The sequence below is a fragment of the Hemiscyllium ocellatum genome, chromosome 9 (assembly GCF_020745735.1).
Source record: "Hemiscyllium ocellatum isolate sHemOce1 chromosome 9, sHemOce1.pat.X.cur, whole genome shotgun sequence".
Classification (NCBI taxonomy): domain Eukaryota; kingdom Metazoa; phylum Chordata; class Chondrichthyes; order Orectolobiformes; family Hemiscylliidae; genus Hemiscyllium; species Hemiscyllium ocellatum.
This window is the reverse complement of record NC_083409.1, coordinates 84,110,256-84,129,387: the sequence shown is the minus strand read 5'-3', so window position 1 is coordinate 84,129,387 and position 19,132 is coordinate 84,110,256. Positions and strand designations below refer to the sequence as shown.

Sequence of the window (19,132 nt, the reverse complement as noted above, 5' to 3'; positions counted from 1 at the left end):
AACATTTCATTAGGCGGATACATAGCTCAGCATTAGTATGTGATAATGTCAAGATTACAGTGATGCTGGAAAAGCACAGCAGGTCAAGCAGCATCCTAGGAGCAGGACGTTTCGGGGAAAAGCCCTTCATGAGGAATCAGAAATGTGATAATGTGTAATGCACCCAGAAGAGTTGTACCCCATTTACAGAAAGTGTTTTGTCCTATCTATCAATATTAAGTCCAGTGGTTCATAAATTTTCAGTGTATATTTGCACTGTTGGTAGAAATCCAATGCATTAAATTTCAATGCTTGAATGTCAATGGGAAAAGGACCCAGGAAAGTCAGTCTATGCATATATTACCAGCAGCTTGCCAGAGATTGCAGCGAGGAACTCTATGATTGTATTACCTAGATTGCTTTCCTGTTGCATCTGGACACTGCAACCTGATAGTGGTACAAGTGACAATGAAGCTGTCGGATTGCCACCAAAGCACAGCTCATTCTTATGCATCAGTGAAAGAAATGTATCACTATGACTTGATCTGGTCCGTATTTGACTCCTGTGACAAGCCAATGTGGTTGACTCTGAACTGTTCAATAACGTGGTCTGGTCTTTCTGAAGGAAGTCACAGGTAGGCAATAAAAGATGAGTTATCAGCCATATTATCTTACACAAATTAATTAATGTAAACAAAAAGATCCTCCTACATTCCAAATGATTCCTTTTTTTAATGCCTTGAACTGCCAATGTTATTACAGTCTTGACACTATATTTATTTTCCAAACTGCCCTATGTTACCTAAAAAGCACACATAATTACAGCCTTCTTGTGATCTTTGGTGCCACATTTATATAACATACAATTCAATCCTTTTCCATAACATCAAGGAAAGTTAATACTTTGAGAAGGCAAAACCTTGCAGTGTAAGAGATAACAGAATGCAGTGGAATACAGAGCTTTGCAGGCTGCGGCAAACTGACATAGCAGTAACAACAGAGGTTTCACAGCTGCCTGTTCTGGGAAGTGACTAACCCTGAAAACTCCTGTTTCCAAGTAAGCAATGTCTGATCAAAGACTGATACAGTTTCTCAAAAGTCTTTTTTAGTTATTTCTATCTATTCTTTCACAAACATGGATGCATACACTTACTTCACCCATTACTGAACCTTGGCCTTGTGAGATAATAATATGGCTTTTATTCACTAATGAGATATGAACATCGCTACTGGGTCAAAAATGTATTGTCCTGAAGAAGAAGGTGGTATCGAACCACCTCTCTGAACTACTGCAATTCTTGGGAAGGGGTGGGAGGGGAGGACTGGCAGTGCTGCTGCTGCCGATATAAGGTATACCCTCGTGCTGATTGGAAGGATTTTGAATGAGCAATAGTGAAGGTACAGCAATATAATTCTAATTTGGGATGGTGTATGGCTTGGAAGAGTAGGGTTGAATGAGTCAATGTTGAAGGTTGTAGGTGGAGTGCTAATCAAGAAATTTGCTTTGTTCTGGAGAGTGTTAAACTTTTGAGTGTTGGAACTGAACCCATCCAGAAAAATGGAGAATATCCAGGAAAGATATGTGCGCAATCAGTTACCCAGAGAAAGAGAGAGAGAGATTTATGGAATAAACTTGCAAGTCCAATGATTCAGATAGCGCTATGAAAACTGATTATACCTGTCATATTCATGTACAGGCTTCTCACTAACAGACAACTTGGCATTCTGAAGCCCTAAGGCCCCATGAGGAGAGTATCATTGAAACGTTGATGTGCTTCTTTATGTAAAACTGCCTGAAGACTAACATGATTAAATCTGTCGAAATCCAAATTAGGACATTCCACTTCAGTAACATCAAAAGAGGAATGTGAGGAGATTTGAGGGGAAATGTACAATAGCTTACAATTGAGCACATAACCAAGACTGACAGCAATGGACCGTCAATCGGTTTCTTTCTTTTTACCTCTTCACATACATCTCTGAGAAGTGATATTCTATTTATCGATACTTTATACAGAAATAAAATATATAAAATAATGATGTAAAGATGACATTGTTTTTAATTTAAAAATTAATGACTGTTCTCCAGTAAAGCAAATTTGAACATCTCATGCTTACAACAGGGAATCGAACAGGAAAGAGGGGTAGGTCAGAGGTAGGAATACAACACTGTAGATCAAGATTTTCAACATTTTTTCCATTTTCATCACGCTGGAGGTGGGGAGGCATCTTGGACTTAACTGTGGAGAAGGCTGTGCATTCAAGTGTCTATGCCCTTTGGAACTGTTAAACTTATTAAGACTTGTCAAGAGGTGTCTCATATAAATGCTTCAGAAAAGATTTATGACGATGCTGCTAAAGTTGGAGTGTTAGAGCTATAAGGTTATGCTGAATAGGTTGGGGCTGTTTTCCCTAGAGCATCAGAGGCTGAAGGGTGACCTTATTGAGATTTACAAAATCATGAGGGACATGGATAGGGTAAATAGATAAGGTTTTTCTCTGGGATGGAGGGGAGTCCAGAACTTGGGGGCGTATGATTAAGGTGAGTGAGGAAAGATTTAAAAGCGTCCTTAGGGGCAACTTTTTCACACAGATGGTAATACATTTATGGAATGAGCTGCCTGAGAAAGTCGTGGAGGCTGGTACAATTACGACTTTTAAAAGGCATCTGAATGGGTATATAAATAGAAAATGTTCAGAGGAATGGCCTAGGGCTGGCAAATAAGACTAGATTTTTTAGTGTGTCTGGTTGACATGGATGAGTTGGACTGAAAGGTCTGTTTTCATGCTGTACATCTCTATGACTCTATGACTCTAAGAGTAGAACTGACGAGAAGTGTTAAAATGTGTCTTAATGAACAAGATTGCTTTTGTCAATAAAGTATGGTCTGCAATATAAAGCATAAGCAACAGAACTATTTTTTTCTCCTGTATATGTGAATACTTAATGAGTTGGCATGGTAAGTGAAGGAGGAAAGGGATAAAGTGGGCACTAGTTGCCATTGGGGTGTGAGGGGCCAGAGAAGATAGGTTAAGGGCATTAGGTTGTACGGAACATCATGGATGGGACATGGAGAGTGAGGGGGATAAAGGGGTAAGAGGATGAGGAATGATTCAACGTTGTTTTTAAAATGTTGAACCTAGTGTTGGTGCCTCCAGCCAGACTTTTACCCCAGCCCACCTCAGGAACCGGCAACTTATTTTGTTCTTAGGTTGCCCAGCCTGACCCTAAGTTAGCTCAGACCACCGGACTGAAAATGGGAAATCGAGGTGACCATTTCAAATATTAGCTTCAAGGGACTGGGATTTTTTCTGCCCCTGTGCTCTAACCCTGAAACGAGAATCAGGGTCTTGCATTTCCACCTAAAACCACTGGATGTCCTGCAGTATTTTATAGGAGAAAGTGAGGTCTGCAGATGCTGGAGATCAGAGCTGAAAATGTGTTGCTGGAAAAGCGCAGCAGGTCAGGCAGCATCCAAGGAACAGGAGATTCGACGTTTCGGGCATAAGCCCTTCTTCAGGAAATTCCTGAAGAAGGGCTTATGCCCGAAACGTCGAATCTCCTGTTCCTTGGATGCTGCCTGACCTGCTGAGCTTTTCCAGCACCAATTTTCAGCTCTGTCGTATTTTATACACAATAAAGTGCAGGCATTGTTGTAAGGTAAAAACATATGCCTGGAAAAATAAAAGGCTCTGCCTTTATCTTTGATCCTTCTTTGACTTTGGAACTGTAATGTTGTAACATTACAAATGTTATGTAAGGGATCCCCTGAGTTCCAAACAATTGTACATACAAACGCAATCCCGTACAGGAATGTAATTTTAAATATCCAATATATGAACACTTCCTGTGCTTACAGCTGCTTTCCATTGTACGGCATTGTGTTCGAATTGTGGATAATTTGACTTGCAGAATGGAACTTGTTTGTAACCCAGAGACTGTCTATACCCTAATTTAAAATAAAGATTAAATCTGGCAGCTATAGACCAATTAGCCTAATAGGATCATGAGGTATCCAGATGGTGAGATTTAGGTCTAGATCTTGAGACGGCTGATTACAAGAGAAGGATCGTGGTTGCAAGGGAGGGTCTGACAGTGGATTTGATGGGCAGCAGACTGATCATGGTGGGAGATTAAAATTACGACACATAGCCTCATTATAAAAAATGTGATCAGATTGCTCATCTACTCCTGAACCTACATTCATTCAAACTAGAAGTGGGAGAGTACAAGGCAGATTCACTTCCTGTTCCAGATTAATTTGATCTTTGACATGAACCTGTTTTTTGAGTTGAGACTCAGATGAAAATACTGAGGAAAAATGCGTTGACATTTGGACAACCATAGGCTAATAGACAAACTCAACATGAGTTTGTGAAATGCAAATTGTGTTTAACTAACGTATCCATTCTGTATGAAGTAATTAGGTGGAATAATGATGATAGAGCAATTGATGTACATTTGAACTTTCAAAAGTCATTCATCAATATGCTAACTATAAATATGACAGCAAAAGTAAAGCTCTTAGGATTAAAGGATAGTGACAGTGTGAATTACTAGATTTATAATAATGTTATTGTTTGCAGATGGCACAAAACTCAGAACTTTGTAAATATTGAGGCCTGAAGAGATTACAGGTGCAACGATAAAATGAGCAGACACATCGTGGATGAAATATAATGCCAAGTATGATTTGATTGCTGATTGGGATGAAATAATGTAAACCAAATTAAATCATTTTTAAAAGAGACTAAAACCTCCCTTCAAAATAAAACTGGGGCACAATAACTTCTTAAAGCTACAGCATTGTCACAGGACCAAGTATCATCCAAGTCTGGACAGACGAATAAACTCCTCACTTTTTAATCCTGAACTTGGTTTTATAACAGTGTTTTTTGAGCTTTTTTTCATTCAATATGTACTGGACCCTATATATCTTGGGTTACCACAATGAAAGGGTTAGTTTTATTGTAAACGGACACAAGTAAAATATAAAACATATTTGAAAAATGTAAATCTCATCCTAAATGCAGCATCATACACACATACAACACACTAGCATGCAGAACAAAATATGTTATAGAATGGGGGAGGTGTAATTGGAAAGAAATTAAAATCTATAAGTAGAAATAATTTTATGTTTCAATGTTTCTTTGGTAGAGTTGAAGTTCCAGTGGGTTGCAGCCAATTTAAGCTTGTACTTGTTCTTCTGGAGATGGTTCTTTCAAACTGCACTCAGTTCTTTTCCAGAGTGGGTGTTATGGCACTTGAAGTTCCTTTTATTTATAAATTCACTGTCTCAGTTATGTATTCCAACTTGTTACAGAGCTTTAAGAAACTGTCGGGATAAGGAGCTGTTGTTATTTAACACAGCATGTACTTCTTTTCTGTTACAAACAGAAAAGCTCATAATCAGCTTTTCATAAAGGGCAGTTTTGGTCAAGTGATGGCTGACTATTGGAACAAAATGGGGACAAACCATGCTAATGAAGGAGATTATCTCCCATTGTTAATGAAACCAAAATGCAATTAAACAAATAGGAGAGTCTTCAGAACCCCTTTTATTAATATTTTTGAATTGTATTGTAGTAAGAGTTTTGGTAGATTTCCTATGTTTCTAGCAGCTTCTACAGACAAGGTTGCTTATGGCCCTTAGGATATCTCAAGATAGTTTGCATAATGGCAAGCATAAACTTCTTCAGGGGAACAGCTCAGGCATATCTATCGTTAATCCATGTCAAATGGTTTTAGAAAATTGTTTGCTCTTATAGATCAGGTGACCCTTGCAGCCATTTTAAAACACAATGTTCTAGCCCATTTGTTTTCATTCATAATAAAGTCTTGGTTGTAAGTCAATCAATGGAATTAAGGATTAATATTCTGTATACTATGACTTCACAATGGGGTGTATTCAAATTTTTGAACGTGACAAGATAATTTGAAAAGGCCATTAACGAAAGCAAATGGGATTCATTAATAGAATAGGGGGCTAAACTAAAGGAGTTATGCGAAACTGTTGAAAACTTTAACTGGAGTATTGTGTGGAATTCTGAGAGCCACAACTTAGAGAGATGTTAGCGGTCTTAGAAAGACTGCAAAAGAGATTTATTCAAGTGGTACTAGAGATGGGGGACTCAGAGAGATTTGAGAATCTGGATTGCTCTCCTTATAGCAAGTAATAGTGAAATAAATAAAGATGAATTGTTTCCACTGGCAACAGAAAAGTCAGCAAAAGAGCCAGATTTAAGATGGTTGGCAACAGAACCTGAGATGACAACATGAGACTTTTTTTACACAATGAATTTTTATGCACTCCCAGAGGGTGTTGGAAGCAGCATCAATAGTAATTTTCAAATGAGATTTGTAAAAATACTTAAAGAGAAAAAAATTGCAGTATAACTGCAACCACCAAAGAACAAACAAACACAAAGGACCAAGTGACCTTCTTTTATGTATCAATCTTTAATTTGTACCAATATAGGATCCTATCCTGCCCCACTAACCATCTTTCCCTGGTCTCCCTTTGTGAGATTGCCATTTCACTAACCAATAACACTGAATGGCACAGTTTGTTTCAATATGGGTTAATGCTCATTTAATTATGTTTGCCAGTACTAATTTCTCTAAGCTTCTATAACTGATAGAAAAAGCTTTCACACCGTAAATGTGCTTGATTCACTAAGATGAAAGACAAGTATTCTAAAAGATAAAGGAAGACTTACATTTTTATATTGAATTAACTTTTTTTTAAATATAGACATTGCTGTAATGTGGGAAACATAGCAGCCAATTAATACCAGCAAACTCCCACAAACAGCTATCTAATCATGATCAGGTAACCTGATTTTATGATACTGGTTGCGGGATAAATATTGGCCAGGGCCCATGAGATAACTGTCCTTCAACCCATACAAGCAGGCAAATGGGGCCTCAGTTTAACATCACATCTTAAAGCTAATGCTGTTCAGCACTGAACTGGATTTTTGTGCTCATGTCCTAAAATAAGAGTTGAGCCCAGGACCTTGTGATAGAGGTAAGAGTGCTAGTCACTGAACCACAGCCGGCATAAATAATATTCATATTCATTTTGTTTTACAGATAGATATCCAGTCTATAACAGGACTTGGACATGGGAAAACTTTATCCATTTCACTGCTGTAGTAACTGACATTGTGGCCTTGTACGAGATGATTACATTTTGAAGAGGTAACATGTGTTAACTTCCTTTAGTCTCTGATATACATTCTTTTCACCCCTCTGGAAGCTCCATATTTTACCTCAATGACCAACAGATTTTTTTTCCTTTAATTACTTTACTCAAACAGTTTTACTTCTGTTGAAGCTTTTAAACACGTTTAATTTCTAATATCACAACCTATTTTTGTTGTTTTTGTTTTTGTTCAACAGCAGCCCAGTTACTTTCAATATTTTTGTCATACTTTGGATTCAAAAATGTTGGCTGTTTAGTGAAGGGACTGAACTTCGCACCATCACCCAGAATAACAATTAATAACTCACCTGGATCAGCTACATCTCAAAAAAAACCTATTTTTGGGTCTCAGCTTGGCTTTAGGTACAAATCAGCGATTCCTGCGGGCTGTGAGATATTGCCTGCTGTGGCTGGTTGGGTTCCTGGCAGAGTGATTTGATTTAATAATGTAAAATCACATTGCCAGGGATTACCAACCTGTCACCAGCTATTACCGACCGTTCCTAGGAGAAAAATGCATCTTGCCACTGGGGACAGTTGGGAATGGTAAACCCTGTCCACCTCATTGCAAACATTGGAACTGCTGGAGGAGAAACCTTCAGAGTCTGACATCTGCCACTCCATTGACAGCATGATGCATCAGAGCAGCTTCTGTTGGTCACACACTTAAGAGTGAATGTCGCCCTAACCTGTGTGATGTTCCCCTTGTTAGAAAGCATTTGAGCAGACAGAGAAAGCATTTTGACCCCCAATAATGGTGTAGAATGCATTTGCCCGCTCAGTAAACATCTACCGGAGTTATCAGAACTGAAGAGCTGTTTTAATAGATGGCCAATATTGTGCATTATATACTATTATTGAACTCATATTATAAAAATTATGCTTGAGAATTTTGTTTTGAATTCACCTTTTATCAAAATCAATTTATTTGGGCGGGCCATTTGTTAATGTGAAAAGTCCATTTACAGTGCTAATTGTTCTATGATTCCTCAGCACAACAATTATCACTCACTCTGAAGGAGTGGTGAACATGGTGAGAGTTGATGAGGGTAACTCCACAACAAATCTACTCTGCTGATCTGGAATCCCACCCACTGCCAGTACAAATTGGATGTGCATTGCTCATAATTTTCCAACCAGTAGAATTATCCTCTGTACATCAAGGAAAATAATAACTCAAAAATGATTCAGTTGCTCACTGCACATTCTTCCTTTCTCTTTAAGATAAGAAGCTGAGAATGTGTTTGATTCCAGTGTAAGGTATTACTTTCCATTGAAAAAGACTAAAAATTCAGTTTTTTGTTTTGATACAAGGGAGTGAGTCCCTAGCGTGCAATGATTTCTGGCTACTCAGCATCAGCTGCTTCAGATTATGAAGTGCATACCCACGTGGAAATACAAAGGGAGCCCTGGAGGAGGGATTTTCTTTTTCCATGAGCCTTGTGCGGTGAAGGACTTAGCTAACTCTGTGAACAGATTTTTGAATGCCTTCATGTTCACAGTGGCTAAGTTCCGCACCTCAGGGGGTCAAACTCAAAAGGATTTCCGGGCTACCATTTGCAGTTCATATGTCACTGCAGGCTTATGTCAATCAGTCCACAGGTCGTGTTAGTACTAATTATCTTTTTTGTGTTGGGTGATTCAGTGTAACATTTCCCAGAATGAGTTCTATGGGATGATTAAAACCGCATGCTAGACAGAGGGAGACACTATCCAAATATTCAATATGTTTTATTTTCTCAGATCTCACCTCTCCAAAGGTTTCAAAAGCATCAGGTGCACATGCCTTTGATCAGATTTATATCATTCTTTTAATCACATGCTCTCTTTATGTTACACAGCCCTGGAAACATCATGAATTATTTGTTAACACATGTTCCCCCTTTGTACTACAATGCAAGTTGTGACTATTCCGGATTTTGGAACTCTTGTGACCAGCACATGGAGAAGAGTTAGTTTCCTGGATTCAAACTGAGGCCATGGACGTGCATGTTCCAACAAAATGGTAATGCTATGGTATCTACACTACACCTCCCCCAACTCACCCAGTATAATAATTTCCTATCAATTATCTATTGTATCTCAATAAGTAAACATTTTAAAATTGATAATCACATTTTTGTGCTTTCACCAGCAATCAATAACTGAAATTATTTACCAATATAGTCACAATAGAATGCCATCTGGAAATTCATGAGCATGTGTGGGCTTTCAATATAATGATTGTAAGTGGAAGAGGAGGTCCAGATTTCTGACATGGTATCTTATGATGTTTTAAGTAAGATTCAGAAATAAATGCTTTTTCATAACTTCCCTGTGAATTTTAAGCAATGGGTTATGACACATGAGGCGGAATGTACTGAGCTACAGTGAAAAGTTTGAAGGCAAAATGCAAGTCAAGAAGCTGGGGAAAATTCCCTGTGGGCCGATACCCATTGCATTCCTGCTTTCAGCAGCAAACAATTAAAGTTACTGAAACTCCAATTAGGAGTGATTTTGCAGCCTAACCAGTCTTTTGCCAGCTGCATTATGGCGTCGTGGTGATGTGGGAAGGCACAATGAAGGAGTGTCCCTTCAAAGGCTGAGGGCAGGCCCTAATTGGAGGCTCCATGCTCTAGTGACAGAGCCTAGGGAGGAGAAGCTCTGCCTATGACCCAAACTACTCATCATTCAGCAGCAGTTCCTCTCTACTCGGAAGGCCTGAGTTTCATTCATCAGAATGTTTTATGTGCATTTATGTTTCCTATGGAGGTCTCTAACCTGCTTCAGTGACACCCACCTCTCTTGGCTATTAATCCAGGTGTTCTGTTTGGTTCTGTAGCATTCAGACCCAGCCTACTGACCCGAATGGCACAGTGAAATGCTCCATACTGGGCACAGCTGGCAAATGCAGACTTGGGATCTCAACTTGCTCTTGACAATGAAGTCCCAAAGCCTCAGGAAAGTTCAGCTGATAGCACAGATTAGCGATGGGAGTATGAGATAAATCAGCATGTGGCAATCGAGAGCCAAAATGGTACCTTGAACACTTGGATCTAAAGAAGGAAGGGAAGTAAATAATTCTGCAGTATTGAAATCCTGTAAAAGAATTAAGTGGAGTGAAAGTCAATAAATTTTAACACCTGATAGAGTTGGGAGGACATGTTAGAGTTGGAGCTACTGAGGTGTAAGAGGTGTAATCACTGACAAAGCAGGTCAAGAGGGAATATAATGAGGAGAGAGTTTGGGGGATTTGACATCAATGAGAGTATTACTTGGTCTCATACCCAATCCAGTACTGTATGAGAGGGATGAGAGGAAACTCCCAGCATTTGTAATCAGTGTTGAATGGATATGGGCTTTAGATGGTACCTAAAGTTGTGCTGGGGAAAAGATGCATTGAGTATGAAAGAAGGAACAAAGCATCTTGTGGGCAACTTCAGCCACACAGAGGGTCATTGTTCCACTTGTCATTAAACAATAGACTAAGAAGAGTAGAACTCTCAAATTTGAGAGGTCACAGTTGTTTCATTTGTGGACTGAAGTTGCAGGATTAAAAGAATGTTGTAGAGTGTGAATTGACAGCAATGTGTTGGTGAACAATCTTCGAATCAACAAGAATGGCAATTGAAATGGAATGGGAGCACAATTAATGTGAGAACAAGTGACTACAAAACACATAAAATTGTAGTGGGAACAAGATGTATTTGTATGGAAGGAGAAGTAAAGTATCTTGTGGGCAATAAAGAAGGGTGACAAGAAAATAAAATCAGAATTTCATCTTATAAGGACAGGTCCAGGCATCTTTAAATTATGTTATTTTTAATCCTAAGAAACATTGTAAAAAAAATTCTCTTAAATATACTTGCATTTCATTCGATCTGGCTCCAAAGAGTCTGGAAAATTCCTCGTCACCTATTTAAATAGATATCAAGTATAGCAGGACTACGACAGGATAAATGTATGAAAAAAAAATGTGAATGCAAAGAGAACGAACCATGCTCAGGCATCATTAAATGCATAAAACATCTTAAAAGTTTGTACCGGCCTGAGAACAGGACTTACCTGAAACAACTTTCCACTCACAGAATACTATTATGTGAAGTTTAACCTTGTTTCACCATGTAAGCACTTCAATAACGGTACATCACTATTAAATTACCTTTACAACTCTTTCAATGCTGGGTCCCACAGGAGAATTATGTTTGATATTAAAGGAATGTTCCATTTCTGGGTCTGCTAAAAATATACATTCATTTGATGAAATTAAGAAAAACAAAGTGCTGGAAAATCTCAGAAAAGGGAAGGCATTGATCTGGAGTGGATGTTCATGATAGAATAAAGGTCAGCACTGACAGAAAGCAAAGACCTGAAAACAAGGGTGGCAAAGTGGCTCAGTGGTTAGCACTACTGCTTCAAAACAACAGGGACCTGGGTTCAGTTCCAGCTTTGGTGACTGTCTGTGTGGAGTTTGCATGTTCTGCCTCTGTCTTTGCGGGTTTCCTCCTGCAGTGCAGGTTAAAAGGGTTAGCTATGGGAAATGCAGGGTGATGGGGATGGATGGAGAGTCACTGGCCAGAATGGTTACTTTCTGCACTGTAAGGAAGATATGATTTTAAGGTGCAGATACTGGGCATAAAAATGGTGGGCAGAGTTCATGATCCGATAGGTTTGATGTACCAACCCACCCTCGCTGGGTTCCATAGGCTGAAATTTATGCCTTTTTGGCTACATCTCAGTTGCATCGAGATTTTTGGAGGAATATCCACTGTATTTGCCCTTCATTAGCAACCTCATGATACAGTAGCCACAAAGCCACTCTGCTCACAGTATGTAGCTGGCATAGTTGTCACTCCTACACATATACAAACCCAGTCTCTCAGACCATTCACTGTTTAACGCCCAGCCCGGCAGTTTATCAGCCTATAGCTACATCCTGTGGAAACACCTTCCTCAGGTCAACATTAGCCTTGACCCAATGCCCACATAAGATCCACTGATTGTCATTGCCCACTTGTGGACCATCACAGACAGTCAAATGGACAAATATAAACATGAACTATTATTTGCAAACTAAGCTAAAAGGGAACACAAACAAAATCAATAGAAGCCAAAACAAAAACAGAAGTTGCTGAAGAAACTCAGTAATAGAGACTAATGTTTGCTCTGACAATGCAAACCACATTTTAGCATCATCACCAAAGAATATTGAACATTCCACGATGGTCAGATGCATTCAACTTTCATCCACTGGAACCAGACAATGAGGTCCTGTCTGGCTTGTACTGCTCAACACATCCACAAGGAGGGATGAACTATACTGGAAGGCCAAACAATGGAACTACATCTTCATCAGCTCCATCACTTGCTCCACCATGGTCCTGGCTGAGGAATGGATGCCATAATATTTGTGCTCCACTTCAGTCAGGGGGTTTTCCAGTGGTGTCATCATCCATATTTTCAGCCTTTGTCTCTCAGTAACTAGCTTTGTAAACACCCTGCACCCTCAAACACACAGGTTCACAAGAGTGCTCCAGGATGTTGGAATTATGGCAACTGCCAGGGTAACAGACTCACACCGCCAGGAAGTGGGTAGTGATTACAGATCACTTGGACATTAATCTAATAGAACGCCTTCCTGTTGATGAATCCCACAGTGTTGTGATATAGTCAATGGCACTCTGTAAACTGGGAGAAGCCATCCATGTTTCAGAATCCTAATGCCTGAGCTCCAGCACTAACCTCTTTACTGGGAAGCTAAATGAACTGATGTGATGTTACCCAGATGGCACCAATCACTTTCAGATGTAATTGTGGATGTATGACTAAGAGATCCCACACAGCTCCCCGGAAGGAACCGATTGCAAACCAGACATTCAAAGCTGCACTCACCTTCACAGGCACTGGGGGAGGATGGCCTGTCACTGTTGCAGCCTTCAGGTTCCGCTGCAGCATCTAGCATCCAAAGTTCTGTTACAGTGTCCCCTGACTTACAGAGTTTTCATCAGCACTGCGCTTCCCTTCTTCCCTGCAAATAGAGTTGGAACCAATAAAACTCTGGGTTTCTTGTATACTGCACACATTCTGAGGGGCCTTACCTTTGCAAACTCTGTTTGAGCTCCTAATCCTCCACACCAGTCTGATGGTGCTGGGTTTACCATCAGCCCTGGTCTTCTTACATCCATCTTCACACTTGTAGGTAAGCAGCCGCAGTAACTAACAGTGGCAGGGCCTGGTGAAAATAGTAAAAGAAGGACCTCTGAAGAGGTTCTCAGAATGTAGAGCAGTTATAGATGGCAGACTGTGCAGATAAGGGCTGAGCACACCCCTCTATACAGTGAGCCATGCTGTACGCTGAGAATAGAACCATTTCTCTATCACCTGCCCGCAATCAAACTCAGCTTGTACAGTAGCTTGGTGAGGGTGCCAATCAACGTCACCAAGAAGGAAATGCCTAAAACAATCCAACACCCTTTGTATCAAATGCTCAATATCTCTCTGCATTCAGTCCAGATTATTGTCATATTTATGTGATAGATGATGTGTTAACATTGTGTCGCTCACACAGTTGCATGAATACTGGTTCCCCTTCAGCCAGCATTGGCCTTTTGTAACATTCTTGCTGCAAACATCAAAATCGTTAAGGTGCCAAAGTTCAATTTGCAAGAACCAATGGCTTGTTGCAGACCACCTTTGAGCTGCATCTGACCCCTAAGCACCTTCACTCTACATGCATACAATGTTTGGTGAGTTTTAGTAAAGTAGGAAACTGAATATTAATAAGGAGAGTGGGCTGTCAACATGGTGTTTAACAAGCCACAGTCCCCTTTAATATGCAACTTGCTGCTGCCTAGTGAGGAACTCAACATAATAGTTAAGAAAACATGAAATATTGAACAAGATGATCCCAATCTGGAGATGGGTCTTGCCAGACTTCTCTGATTGTGCCACACGTCTTGCCATAGTCTACTTCACTCAGATTTCAACCCATGTTTTTGCTTTCAGACAAAATTGACCTTTATTCTGCTCTTACCACCTACTCAGGATGTATGGTTTATATTTTCTCTACAATCATTACCACTTTTGTTCAGTGACACCTTTGATTTCTAAACTCCCTCAACCTCTAACCTATTCCTGACCTCCCCATGCCTTCTAGTTGCTCTTCCTGATTCTACAGAATAAAAAAAGTTACTTTCCATGTGTTTTTGGTTCCAAAGAAGAATTACATTGGATTCGAAGCATTAACTCTTTTTCTATTCAACAGATGTTAGCACAACCGCAGTTTCTCCAGCTCTTTCTGTCTTTATTTTAGATCACCAGCGTTTGCAGTGTTTAACTTTTGCTCTATTTGGTAAATTCAGGGAAACAGGAGGGCTGAGCTTCACCCCATAACTGTATTTTTTAAGTGAAATGTTTAGTTATTATCACATTTAATTTTCACGAGTATTTACAGCACACACACAGGGCAATCCGCTAAATAGATCCATTTGTCCTTCATGCAAACCTGTCAGTCCCTTTCATGTTCATGATTAAGGTTTGAACTGTGCCATGAATAACAGAAATTAATTTCTTTAGTAGTTCTATAGAACCTAACCTGAAACACATTTCAATTGTTCCACTAGCTTGCTAGAAATCTTATGTTCATAGTTCATAATTATTCCATTGGAAGTCTCACTCAAGATTATCAAGCCATTCCAAAAACTGAAGTTACTGATGTTTTAAAATGAGAAATCTTCCTCATAAATTTAATATTTTCAAAAAGCTGCTTGCTTATGTTTGTAAAAGTGAAGGAGGCAAGCAAGATCATCATGTTCACAACTAATAGTATGAGCTTCCTAATGCATGATTTTGACTTGAATCCTGTTCGTGTTGTTTGTTTTCATGGAGCACCACAGCCTTTTGCACCACAAGATTTGTCAGACTAATGATTTGTTGCACTCTACTTGATGAGAAACCATTTTCTCCCTCATTGATAGTTAAAGCTTGTAAAATTCTCAGGCAATGTATTGGAAATGGGAACGTAATCCACACCTGAGAGCTAACAATCCCCATGTTGATGAAGATGAAATGTCCCCAAAATATGAAAGTATATTTATGTTGTCATTTGTTGTTTCTAGTTTTGAGCTTTCAAAATGTTTCTTTTAGAGGCAAGGTGGGGCTGTGGTGGAGGTGTTATTTTCTGCTCTCTGGGTTGTTACCTATAGCTCTCAATTGTGGTAGCAACGAATAAGAACTTGATGATGTAGCAGGAGATAAGATGCTGCTGAAAACATCTACCCCGAGCTTGCTGACCACTCCAACCATACAGCACAGGGCATACCTTACTTGCATTTCAGAATCATGGGAAGAATCATTCAGAAGTTCTAAGTCTCTTTTGACATGCATTTGGCACAGTACATTATTCCTGGGGTATTATAAGCAACCTTTGATTGATAGGATGACAATCATTACTTAGGCTCACACTGGGCACTTAGAGGCTGCACAAGCTGTTATTTATTTATAACTGTAATAAGAGATTTTTTGATTTAATAATGGGTTGCATACTTCTGAAATATACTTTGATACCAGCTTCTGTAATTTGTTTTCATCTCTGTGAGTGCTTGTTTTGTTTGGAGTATCTGAACATGAAATATAATAAAATTCTAAATATTGAAAACACAGCAACAAAGAAGACTGACAGATCCCAGCAAATGTGCAAATATAATAGTTATTTCTCTTAATAACAGTAAGTACTACATGGCAGTTGAATTGGATATCATCCCTGCTTAAATCAAATGCTCTAAACCACTCCTTTTGTAGCTCTATAGACAAATGGATTTTTCTCAATCCATTGTCAGAGAAATAAAACATTTCAAGAAGGATTTGCACCCAGTGAAAACAATTATTAAAAGTTCTGAAGTGCTCATAGTTGTCTTGTCTAGAAAGGTTATGATAGACATTTTTCAAATTAGAAGGAGTCCAGGCCTCTAGTCAAATTGGAACCAGAGTGCTGATTCGAGAAGTCCAGTGCCCAAATCCACCATTCTTACTGGGAGGGAAGAGAGTATTGGGGTGGGAGTATTTCATACATCTACAGTTCTTGAAGGCTACAGTACTTTCAAATGTGGAACTGCCTTGACTCAGCGCTGAAAATGTGTTGCTGGAAAAGCGCATCAGGTCAGGCAGCATCCAAGGAGCAGGATGCTGCCTGACCTGCTGCGCTTTTCCAGCAACATATTTTCAGCTCTGATCTCCAGAATCTGCAGTCCTCACTTTCTCCTAGAAGATTTTTGCCTTGACTCAGAGCCAACTTTCATCATCTAGGTTTCTGAAAAATGATCTGTGGTCTTCAGTTATTTGAGGAAAACTTCTCAACGTACCAGAGGTCTTGAGGGGGTCAGGTGATCCTTTGGGGCGCTCAGGTATCTCTCAAGTTTGGAGAGGCCTGGGTAGCCTTTGGAGTAGTTAAGGTAACTCTATAGGGTTGTTATCAGTAGACAATGACGTGTATCTGGAATTATCAACTTGTTTAAATCCCGTTCCCTTTAAATTTTCAAGAAAACAATGCCTACTGTGATAGAAAAAAAGTGGCTTCCAATTTCATTAAATATTTATTGATACAAGCCTGCTAATTATGATTTGAGCTTTAATACTTCTTTACTGCTTTGACAATGTATCTTATCTCAGTGGGGGGCCTGTAAATACACATGTTGATTGTAGGCTCTGTATAATTATAATGGAATAAAATGTCTTTGCCCTGAGGCTATGAGCATACATGTTTGCTTTTACAAAGGATTAAAAACTTTCAGGATGGTGTCTTCAACAGACACTTTGAATTTTACTTTATAGCACTCTGCATGTCCTGTGATCTGTCCGGGGCAGATATTTGGTGAGTTGACATTGGAGGATGTGAGAGCAAAGTGTACTAGGCATCATGGGGTTGACATGAGTTGACACTAAGTTAGCAAAGGGGCTATATTGGGCTATGAAGGTGAGTGGGGGTCATGAGTTGGTGCTAATTCAGCACAGAATCTGAGATACTATTTAGGGGTATGGGGTGAGTACAGAGGTATGAATTGGCATGGATGGAGCATGGAAACTGTGAGGAATGAGGGATAGAGAAGATACTGTTTCAATTATAATGGGGATAAAATCCCAGAGAACTGAGGTAGCGTTTTTAAGCTGCCTACCTCAGTGCTTGGGACCTGCTTGGTCGCCTGTGCCCCACTTTTAAGGGTGGCAGGATTAATTCCAGTTGGTGCCTGTCCCCAGAATGAAAGCCAATCATTTGGAGAAGTTTCTCACCAGTCAGAATTAAGGAATTGGAAATTTTTCTGACTCTGTGCACCTCACTCTGGATTAGAAGTTGGACCATATATCCCAGTGCTTGCTTCTGATATATTTACAAAAGTATTAACACAAGAGATTTGTTTTTAAACTGAAGTAATTTTCAGTAATTATGTGCAAAATATCTTTGTATCTGACAACAGGAAGAAGGGGTCCTCACCTCATTGTTCACATTCTGTTAATGAAAGCAAGAACATTACTTAAAAAAAAACACAATAGACCATAATCCAAATATAAAGAAAAGTAAGCTAAAGACTTTGCCACTTACATGTGAGCATACCATGATTGGTAAGATTGCTGATTGGTGCTATATACTCAATTATGTAACAAAGCTGTCAGTTAATTTTTTTGTCCCACAGAAATCTAATCTAATCTAATTTAATCTTATCCAGGAACTCCTTCCCAAATAGCACAAGGCACATGATATGGACTGCAGCAGTTCAAGAAGGCTTCACAAAATATCACCAAGGGCAACCAAAGATGGGTAATAGCTGCCCACTTTACAGCCAGTCCTCTCATCCCAACTATAAAAATTTAACCCCCATAAGAGAAATAGCTGAGGAATTATCTTGCGCAAAATTATTATTTAAATATTAACCTCTGTTTAAATAGCTGACAGAAATTAGACAGAAATGTAAAATATTATTGCATTGCATCGATCACAGGTTGATGGAGAGGTGGAATAAGATAGCTAGATTACAAATATTGGTACAGGTAAAAAAATAACTATTTTAAAGAATTTGTCCTTCAGTAGGAGCATACCATGAACTCAAGCATTTATCAAAACATAATCATACATTTGATTTTGTACCAATATTATAACTCAATGTCACTATTAATTCAAGGTGCAATATAGAATTAGATGTTATGGAAGAACATAAATGTATTTCGTGGAATTATTGTTCTTACTTAGTCTTCTATATGATTGTCCATTGTTACAAAATTGCTTCTAAGTGTAATATTTCTACTTTCTACACATTTCAAATGAAACTATCCTTTAACTTTTTTTTTATTTTGCAGAACGTTTCTAGATGGGAAGTAAGGACTGGCTATCCTTCAATAATACTGGAGCAAGCAGGGTTTGGGCTTGAAGCGGAAGGGAACATCAACAACATTAGATCATTTTTAAACAGGGCTGCCAAATCTATTGCATGACTGTTATGTCTAATAAGCTTGCGTCTACTTAATGCTGAGCTCTATTAAAGATGATTACTATAAAAGAAGATTACCAGTAAAGGAAACTTGTTAAACTGTCTTTACACTGGTATACTTTATTGGATACTTTCCCAGTGCTTCTCCCCAGCATTAGCTTCAAAGCCAAATATCAAAGACAATGTTATATTACTCACTGGGTGCTACTCTGTATTCAGCTAACAGTACATTTCTGACCTTCTACACCTCAATTAGTAAATCAATTTACCAGATGACGATAGTCCTCTAAATTAACTTCCATTAGTTGCAGATAAGCACAGTCAATACAGAGAAGATCCTCGTTGGCAACTTATGATGCACTCCAGAAACTGCACCACAATTAAGTGTTGAACTGATGGCACATAATGATGCAGCACTATTAAAACAAAATAAATATAAAGCACGTTATGATATGGATAATGTTATCGTGGTGCCTGGACCCATCC

The 19,132-nt window shown here is 39.0% G+C and overlaps 1 long non-coding RNA gene across 3 annotated transcripts in view; it reads left to right on the top strand.

Annotated features, from left to right (window-relative positions):
* LOC132818792 (uncharacterized) overlaps window positions 1-18,750 on the top strand; it is a 93,692-nt gene extending 74,942 nt beyond the window's left edge. For all 3 annotated transcript variants that reach the window (XR_009645025.1, XR_009645024.1, XR_009645023.1), the window contains exons 4-6: window positions 7,079-7,186; window positions 9,032-9,195; window positions 18,516-18,750. This is a non-coding gene — a long non-coding RNA (uncharacterized LOC132818792). The remainder of the gene's footprint in view (window positions 1-7,078; window positions 7,187-9,031; window positions 9,196-18,515) is intronic.
* Window positions 18,751-19,132: the final 382 nt, after the last annotated feature.